This window comes from Pan paniscus, chromosome Y (assembly GCF_029289425.2).
Source record: "Pan paniscus chromosome Y, NHGRI_mPanPan1-v2.0_pri, whole genome shotgun sequence".
In the NCBI taxonomy this organism is placed as follows: domain Eukaryota; kingdom Metazoa; phylum Chordata; class Mammalia; order Primates; family Hominidae; genus Pan; species Pan paniscus.
Window position 1 is genome coordinate 4011404 of NC_073273.2, and position 9332 is coordinate 4020735.

Consider the following 9332-nt stretch of genomic DNA (forward strand, 5'->3'; position numbering starts at 1 on the left):
CATTCAGTTCCATTCCATTCCATTCGGATTGATTCCATTCCATTCCATTCCATTCCATTCCATTCCATTCAGGTTACATCCATTCCATTCCATTCCATTCCATTCCATTCGGGTTGTTTCCATTCCATTCCATTCCTTTAGATTCGGGTTGACTCCATTCCATTCCATTCCATTCCATTCCTTTCCATTCCATTGGGATTGATTCCATTCCATTCCATTCCAGTCCATTCCTTTCCATTCCATTCCATTCGGGTTGAATCCATTCCATTCCATTCCATACCATTTGGGTTGATACCATTCCATTCCATTCCATTCCATTCGGATTGATTCCATTCCATTCCATTCCATACCATGCCATTCCATTCGTGTTATATCCATTCCATTCCATTCCATTCCATTCCATTCCATTCCATTCCATTCCATTCCATTCCGGTTGATTCCATTCCATTCCATTCCTTTCCATTCGGGTTGACTCCATTCCATTCCATTCCATTCCATTCCTTTCCATTCCATTCCATTCGGCTTGACTCCATTCCATTCCATTCCATTCCATTCGTTTTGATTCTGTTCCATTCCATTCCATTCCATTCCATTCGTTTTGATTCCATTCCATTACATTCCATTCCATACGGGTTGATTCCATTCCATTCAATTCCATTCCACTAGATTCCATTCCATTCGAATCCATTCTCGTTGATTCCTTTCCAATCCATTCCATTCAATTCGGGTTATTTCAATTCCATTCCATTCAATTCCACCCGGGATGATTACATTATATTCCATTCGGGTTGATTCCATTCCATTCCATTCAATTCCATTCGGGTTGATTCCATTCCATTCCATTCCATTCCATTCCATTCCCTTCCATTCCATTCCATTCCATTCCATTCGGAATGATTCCATTCCATTCCATTCCGTTCCATTCCTCTCGGGTTGACTCCATTCCATTCCATTCCGTTCCATTACATTCCATTCCATTCGGGTTGATTCCATTCCATTCCATTCCATTCCATTCCGTTCGTGTTACATCCATTCCATTCCATTCCATTCCATTCCTTTCCATTCCATTCGGGTTGATTCCATTCCATTCCTTTCCATTCCTTTCCATTAAATTCCATTCGTGTTTATTCCATTCCATTCCATTCCATTTTGGTTGATTCCATTCCATTCCATTCCATTTCATTCCATGCCATTCCATTCCATTCTATTCCATTCGGGTTGATTCCATTCCATGCCATTCCATTCCTTTCCATTCCATTCCATTCGGGTTGATTCCATTCCATTCAATTCCATTCGTTTTGATACCATTACATTCCATTCCATTCCATTCCATTCCATTCCATTCCTTTAGGGGTGATTCTATTTCATTCTATTCCATTTCATTCTATTCCATAACATAACATTCGGATTGATTCCATTCCATTCCATTCCATTCTCTTCCATTCCGTTCCATTCCTTTCGGGTTGACTCCATTCCATTCCATTCCATTCCATTCCATTCCATTCCATTCCATTCCATTCCATTCGGGTTGATTCCATTCCATTCTATTCCATTCCATTCGTCTTACATCCATTCCATTCCATTCCATTCCTTTCGGGTGATTCCATTCCATTCCATTCCTTTGAATTCGGATTGACTCCATTCCATTCCATTCCATTCCTTTCCATTCCATTCGGATTGATTCCATTCCATTCCATTCCTTTCCATTCCATTCCATTCGGGTTGATTCCATTCCATTCCATTCCATTCCATTCGGGTTGATTCCATTCCAGTCCATTGCATTCCATTCCATTCCATTCCATTCGTGTTGATTCCATTCCATTCAATTCTTTCCATTCCATTCCATTCCATTCCATTCCATTCGTGTTGCTTCCAATCCATTCAATTCCATTCCATTCCATTCCATTCCATTCCATTCCATTCCATTTGGGTTGATTCCATTCCATTCCATTCCATTCCATTTCATTCCATGACATTCCCTGCCATTCTATTGCATTCGGGTTGATACCATTCCATTCCATTCCATTCCATTCCATTACATATGACTTGATTCCATTCCATTCCATTCCATTCCTTTCCATTCGGGTTGATTTCATTGCATTCTATTGCATTCCATTCCATTCAATTCGGGTTGATTCCATTCCATTCCATTCCATTCCATACGGTTTTATTCCATTCCCTTCCATTACATTCCATTCCTTTCCATTCCATTCGTTTTGACTCCATTCCACTCCATTCCATTCCATTCGTGTTGATTCCATTCCATTCCATTCCATTCCATTCCATTCCATTCCATTCGGAATGATTCCATTCCATTCCATTCCATTCCATTCCATTCAATTACATATGACTTTATTCCATTCCATTATATTCCATTCCTTTCCTTTCCATTCGGGATGATTTCATTGCATTCAATTGCATTCCATTCCATTCCTTTCCATTCCATTCCATTCGGCTTGACTCCATTCCATTCCATTCCATTCCATTCCATTCCATTCCATTCCATTCCATTCCTTTCCATTCCATTTCATTCGGGTTGATTCAATTCCATTCCTCTCCATTCGTGTTGATTACATTCCACTCCATCCCATTCAATTCCATTTCATACCAATCCATTCCGGTTGATTCCATTCCATTCCATTCCATTCCATTCCATTCGGGTTGATTCCGTTCCTGTCCATTCCATTCCATTCCACTCCATTCGGGTTGATTCCATTCCATTCCATTCCATTCCATAACTTTCCATTAAATTCCATTCGTGTTGATTCCATTCCATTCCATTCCATTCCATTCCATTCCATTCCATTTTGGTTGATTCCATTCCATTCCATTCCATTTCATTCCATGCCATTCCATACCATTCCATTCCATTCCATTCCAATCGGGTTGATTCCATTCCATTCCATTCCATTCCATTCCATGCCATTCGTGTTGATTCCATTCCATTCAATTCCATTCCATTACCTTCCGTTCCATTTGGGTTGATTCCATTCCAATCCATTCCATTCCATTCCATGCCGTTCCATTCCGTTCGGGTTCATTCCATTCCATTCCATTCCATTCCATTGCATTCCTTTCGGCGTGATTCTATTCCATTCTATTCCATTTCATTCTATTCCATTCCATTCCATTCGGATTGATTCCTTTCCTTTCCATTCCATTCCATTCCATTCCATTCCATTCCATTCCATGTCATTCCATTCCATTCCATGCCATTCCATTCCATTTGGATTGATTCCATTACATTCCATTCCATTCCGTTCCATTCCTTTCGGTTTGACTCCATTCCATTTCATTCCGTTGCATTCCATTCCATTCCATTCGGGTTGATTCCAATCCATTCCATTCCATTCCATTCCATTCCATTCGTGTTACATCCATTCCATTCCATACCATTCCGTTCCATTCGGGTTGATTCCATTCCATTCCATTCCTTTCCATTCGGGTTGATTGCATTCCATTCCATTCCATTCAATTCCATTCTTTTCCATTCCATTCCATTCCATTCGGATTGTTTCCATTCCATTCCATTCCATTCCATTCCATTCCATTCCATTCCAATCGGGTTGATTCCATTCCATTCCATTCTATTCCATTCCATTCCATGCCATTGGTGTTGATTCCATTCCATTCCATTCCATTCCATTACCTTCCATTCCATTTGGGTTGATTCCATTCCAATCCATTCCATTCCATTCCATGCCGTTCCATTCCATTCGGGTTCATTCCATTCCATTCCAATCCATTACATTCCATTCCTTTCGGGGCGATTCTATTCCATTCTATTCCATTTCATTCTATTCCATTCCATTCCATTCGGATTGATTCGATTCCATTCCATTCCATTCCATTCCATTCCATTCCATGTCATTCCATTCCATTCCATGCCATTCCATTCCATTTGGATTGATTCCATTACATTCCACTCCATTCCGTTCCATTCCTTTCGGTTTGACTCCATTCCATTTCATTCCGTTCCATTCCATTCCATTCCATTCCATTCGGGTTGATTCCAATCCATTCAATTCCATTCCATTCCATTCCATTCGTGTTACATCCATTCCATTCCATACCATTCCGTTCCATTCGGGTTGATTCCATTCCATTCCATTCCTTTCCATTCGGGTTGATTGCATTCCATTCCATTCCATTCAATTCCATTCTTTTCCATTCCATTCCATTCCATTCGGATTGTTTCCATTCCATTCCATTCCATTCCATTCCATTCCTTTCCATTCCATTAGATTCGGGTTGATTCCTTTCCATTCCATTCCATTCCATTCCTTTAGATTCCAGTCGGATTGATTCCATTCCATTCCATTCCATTCCATTCCTTTCCATTCCATTCCATTCGGGTTGATTCCATTCCATTCCATTCCACTCCATGCCATTCCATTCCATTCCATTCGGCTTGATTCCATTCCACTCCATTCCATTCCATTCCATTTAATTCCATTCCTTTAGGGTTGATTCTATTCCATTCTATTCCATTTCATTCTATTCCATTCCATTCCATTCGGATTGATTCCATTCCATTCCATTCCATTCTATTCCATTCCGTTCCATTCCTTTCGTGCTGACTCCATTCCATTCCATTCCATTCCATTCCATTCCATTCCAATCCATTCCATTCCTTTCGGGTGATTCCATTCCATTCCATTCCTTTCCATTCGGATTGACTCCATTCCATTCCATTCCATTCCATTCGATTCCATTCGGATTGATTCCATTCCATTCCATTCCATTCCATTCGGGTTGATTCCATTCCATTCCATTCCATTCCATTCTTTCGGGTCGATTCTATTCCATTCCATTCCATTCCATTGCATTCCATTCTTTTCTTGTTGATTTCATTCCATTCCTTTCCATTCCATTCCATTCCATTCCATTGCATTCCACTCCATTCTGGTTGATTCCATTCCATTCAATTCCATTCCACTTTATTCCATTCCATTCGATTCCATTCTCATTGATTCCACTCCATTCCATTCCGTTCCATTCGGGTTATTTCCACTCCATTCCATTCAATTCAACTAGGATTGATTCCATTATATTCCATTCGGGTTGATTCCATTCCATTCCATTCCATTCCGTTCGGGTTGATTCCATTCCATTCCATTCCATTCCATTCCATTCCATTCCATTCCATTCCATTGCATGCCATTCCATTCCATTCGTATTGATTCCATTGCATTCCATTCCATTCCGTTCCATTCCTTTCGGTTTGACTCCATTCCATTGCATAACGTTCCATTCCATGCCATTCCATTCGGGTTGAATACAATCCATTCCATTCCATTCCATTCCATTCCATTCCATTCGTGTTACATCCATTCCATTCCATTCCATTCCATTCGGGTTGATTCCATTCCATTCCATTCCTTTCCATTCCGGTTGATAGAATTCCATTCCATTCCATTCCATTCCATTCCATTCCATTCCTTTCCATTCCATTCCATTCCATTATGATTGATTCCATTCCATTCCATTCCATTCCATTCCTTTCTATTCCATTAGATTCGGGTTGATTCCATTCCATTCCATTCCATTCGTGTTGATTCCATTCCACTTCATTCCATTCCATTCCATTCCATTCCATTCCATTCCATTCCATTCCATTCGGGTTGAATCCAAATCATTCTATTCCATTCCATTCCGTTCCATTCCATTCCACTCCATTCCTTTCGGGGTGATTCTATTCCATTCCATTCCATTCCATTCCATTCCAATCGGGTGGATTCCACTCCATTCCATTCCATTCCATTCCATTCCATTCCTTGCCATTCGTGTTGATTCCATTCCATTCCATTCCATTCCACTACCTTCCATTCCATTTGGGTTGATTCCATTCCAAACCATTCCATTCCATTCCATGCCGTTCCATTCCATTCGGGTTCATTCCATTCCATTCCATTCCATTTCATTCCATTCCATTCCATTCCTTTCGGGTTGATTCTATTCCATTGTATTCCATTTCATTTTATTCCATTCCATTCCATTCGGATTGATTCCATTCCATTCCATTCCATTCCATTCCATTCTGTTCCATTCCTTTCGCGTTGACTCCATTCCATTCCATTCCATTCCATTCCATTCCATTCCATTCCATTTGGGTTGACTCCATTCCATTCCATTCCATTCCATTCCATTCCATTCCATTTGTGTTACATCCATTCCATTCCATTCCATTCCATTCCATTCCATTCGTGTTGATTCCATTCCATTCCATTCCGTTCCATTACATTCCATTCCATTTGGGTTGATTCCATTCCATTCCATTCCATTCCATTCCATTCGGGTTGATTCCATTCCACTCCATTCCATTCCATTCGATTCCATTCTCGTTGATTCCTTTCCAATCCGTTCCATTCCATTCGGGTTATTTCAATTCCATTCCTTTCAATTCCACTCGGGTTGATTACATTTTATTCCATTCGGGTTGATTCCATTCCATTCCATTCCATTCCATTCGGGTTGATTCCATTCCATTCCATTCCATTCCATTCCATTCCATTCCATTCGCAATGATTCCATTCCATTCCATTCCATTCCATTCCACTACATATGACATGATTCCATTCCATTCCATTCCATTCCATTCCATTCCATTCCTTTCCATTCGGGTTGATTTCATTGCATTGAATTGCATTCCATTCCATTCAATTCGAGTTGATTCCATTCCATTCTTTCCATTTCATTCGGTTTTATTCCATTCCATTCCATTCCATTCCATTCCATTCCATTCCATTCCATTCCATTTCATTCCATTCCATTCCATTCGGTATGATTCCATTCCATTCCATTCCATTAGGCTTGATTCCATTCCATTCCTTTCCATTCCATTCCATTCCTTTCCATTCCATTCCATTCGGCTTGACTCCATTCCATTCCATTCCATTCCATTCCGTTCGTTTTGATTCTGTTCCATTCCATTCCATTCCATTCCATTCGTTTTGATTCCATTCCATTACATTCCATTCCATGCGGGTTGATTACATTCCATTCAATTCCATTTCACTCCATTCCATTCCATTCGATTCCATTCTCTTTGATTCCTTTCCAATCCATTCCATTCCACTCGGGTTATTTCAATTCCATTCCATTCAATTCCACTCGGGTTGATTACATTATATTCCATTCGGGTTGATTCCATTCCATTCCATTGCATTCCATTCGGGTTGATTCCATTCCATTCCATTCCATTCCATTCCATACGGAATGATTCCATTCCATTCCATTCCGTTCCATTCCTCTCGGGTTGACTCCATTCCATTCCATTCCGTTCCTTTACATTCCATTCCATTCGGGTTGATTCCATTCCATTCCATTCCATACCATTCCATTCCATTCGTGTTACATCCATTCCATTCCATTCCATTCGGGTTGATTCCATTCCACTCCTTTCCATTCCTTTCCATTAAATTCCATTCGTGTTTATTCCATTCCATTCCATTCCATTTGGGTTGATTCCATTCCATTCCATTCCATTTCATTCCATGCCATTCCATTCCATTCCATTTCATTCGGGTTGATTCCATTCTATTCCATTCCTTTAAATTCGGGTTGACTCCATTCTAATCCATTCCATTCCAGTCATTTCCATTCCATTCGGATTGATTCCATTCCATTCCATTCCACTCCTTTCCATTCCATTCCATTCGGGTTGATTCCATTCCATTCAATTCCATTCGTTTTGATTCCATTCCATTCCATTCCATTCCATTCCATTCGGGTTGATTCCCTTGCATTCCATTCCATTCCATTCCATTCCATTCCATACCATTCCATTCCATTCCATTCGGGATGATTCCATTCCATTCCATTCCATTATGCTTGATTCCATTCCGTTCCATTCCATTCCATTCCATTCCATTCCATTCCATTCCATTCCATTCTTTTTGACTCCATTCCATTCCATTCCATTCCATTCGGGTTGATTACATTCCATTCTATTCCATTCCACTCCATTCCATTTCATTCAATTCCATTCTCGTTGATTCCATTCCATTCCATTGCATTCCTTTCGAGTTATTTCCATTCCATTCCATTCAATTCCACTCGAGTTGATTCTATTATATTACATTCGGTTTGATTCCATTCCATTCCATTCCATTACATTGGGGTAGATTGATTCCATTCCATTCCATTCCATTCCATTCAGTTCCATTCCATTCCATTCGGATTGATTCCATTCCATTCCATTCCATTCCATTCCATTCCATTCCATTCAGGTTACATCCATTCCATTCCATTCCATTCCATTCCATTCGGGTTGTTTCCATTCCATTCCATTCCTTTAGATTCGGGTTGACTCCATTCCATTCCATTCCATTCCATTCCTTTCCATTCCATTGGGATTGATTCCAATCCATTCCATTCCAGTCCATTCCTTTCCATTCCATTCCATTCGGGTTGAATCCATTCCATTCCATTCCATACCATTTGGGTTGATACCATTCCATTCCATTCCATTCCATTCGGATTGATTCCATTCCATTCCATTCCATACCATGCCATTCCATTCGTGTTACATCCATTCCATTCCATTCCATTCCATTCCATTCCATTCCATTCCATTCCATTCCATTCCATTCCGGTTGATTCCATTCCATTCCATTCCTTTCCATTCGGGTTGACTCCATTCCATTCCATTCCATTCCATTCCTTTCCATTCCATTCCATTCGGCTTGACTCCATTCCATTCCATTCCATTCCATTCGTTTTGATTCTGTTCCATTCCATTCCATTCCATTCCATTCGTTTTGATTCCATTCCATTACATTCCATTCCATACGGGTTGATTCCATTCCATTCAATTCCATTCCACTAGATTCCATTCCATTCGAATCCATTCTCGTTGATTCCTTTCCAATCCATTCCATTCAATTCGGGTTATTTCAATTCCATTCCATTCAATTCCACCCGGGATGATTACATTATATTCCATTCGGGTTGATTCCATTCCATTCCATTCAATTCCATTCGGGTTGATTCCATTCCATTCCATTCCATTCCGTTCCATTCCCTTCCATTCCATTCCATTCCATTCCATTCGGAATGATTCCATTCCATTCCATTCCGTTCCATTCCTCTCGGGTTGACTCCATTCCATTCCATTCCGTTCCATTACATTCCATTCCATTCGGGTTGATTCCATTCCATTCCATTCCATTCCATTCCGTTCGTGTTACATCCATTCCATTCCATTCCATTCCATTCCTTTCCATTCCATTCGGGTTGATTCCATTCCATTCCTTTCCATTCCTTTCCATTAAATTCCATTCGTGTTTATTCCATTCCATTCCATTCCATTTTGGTTGATTCCATTCCAT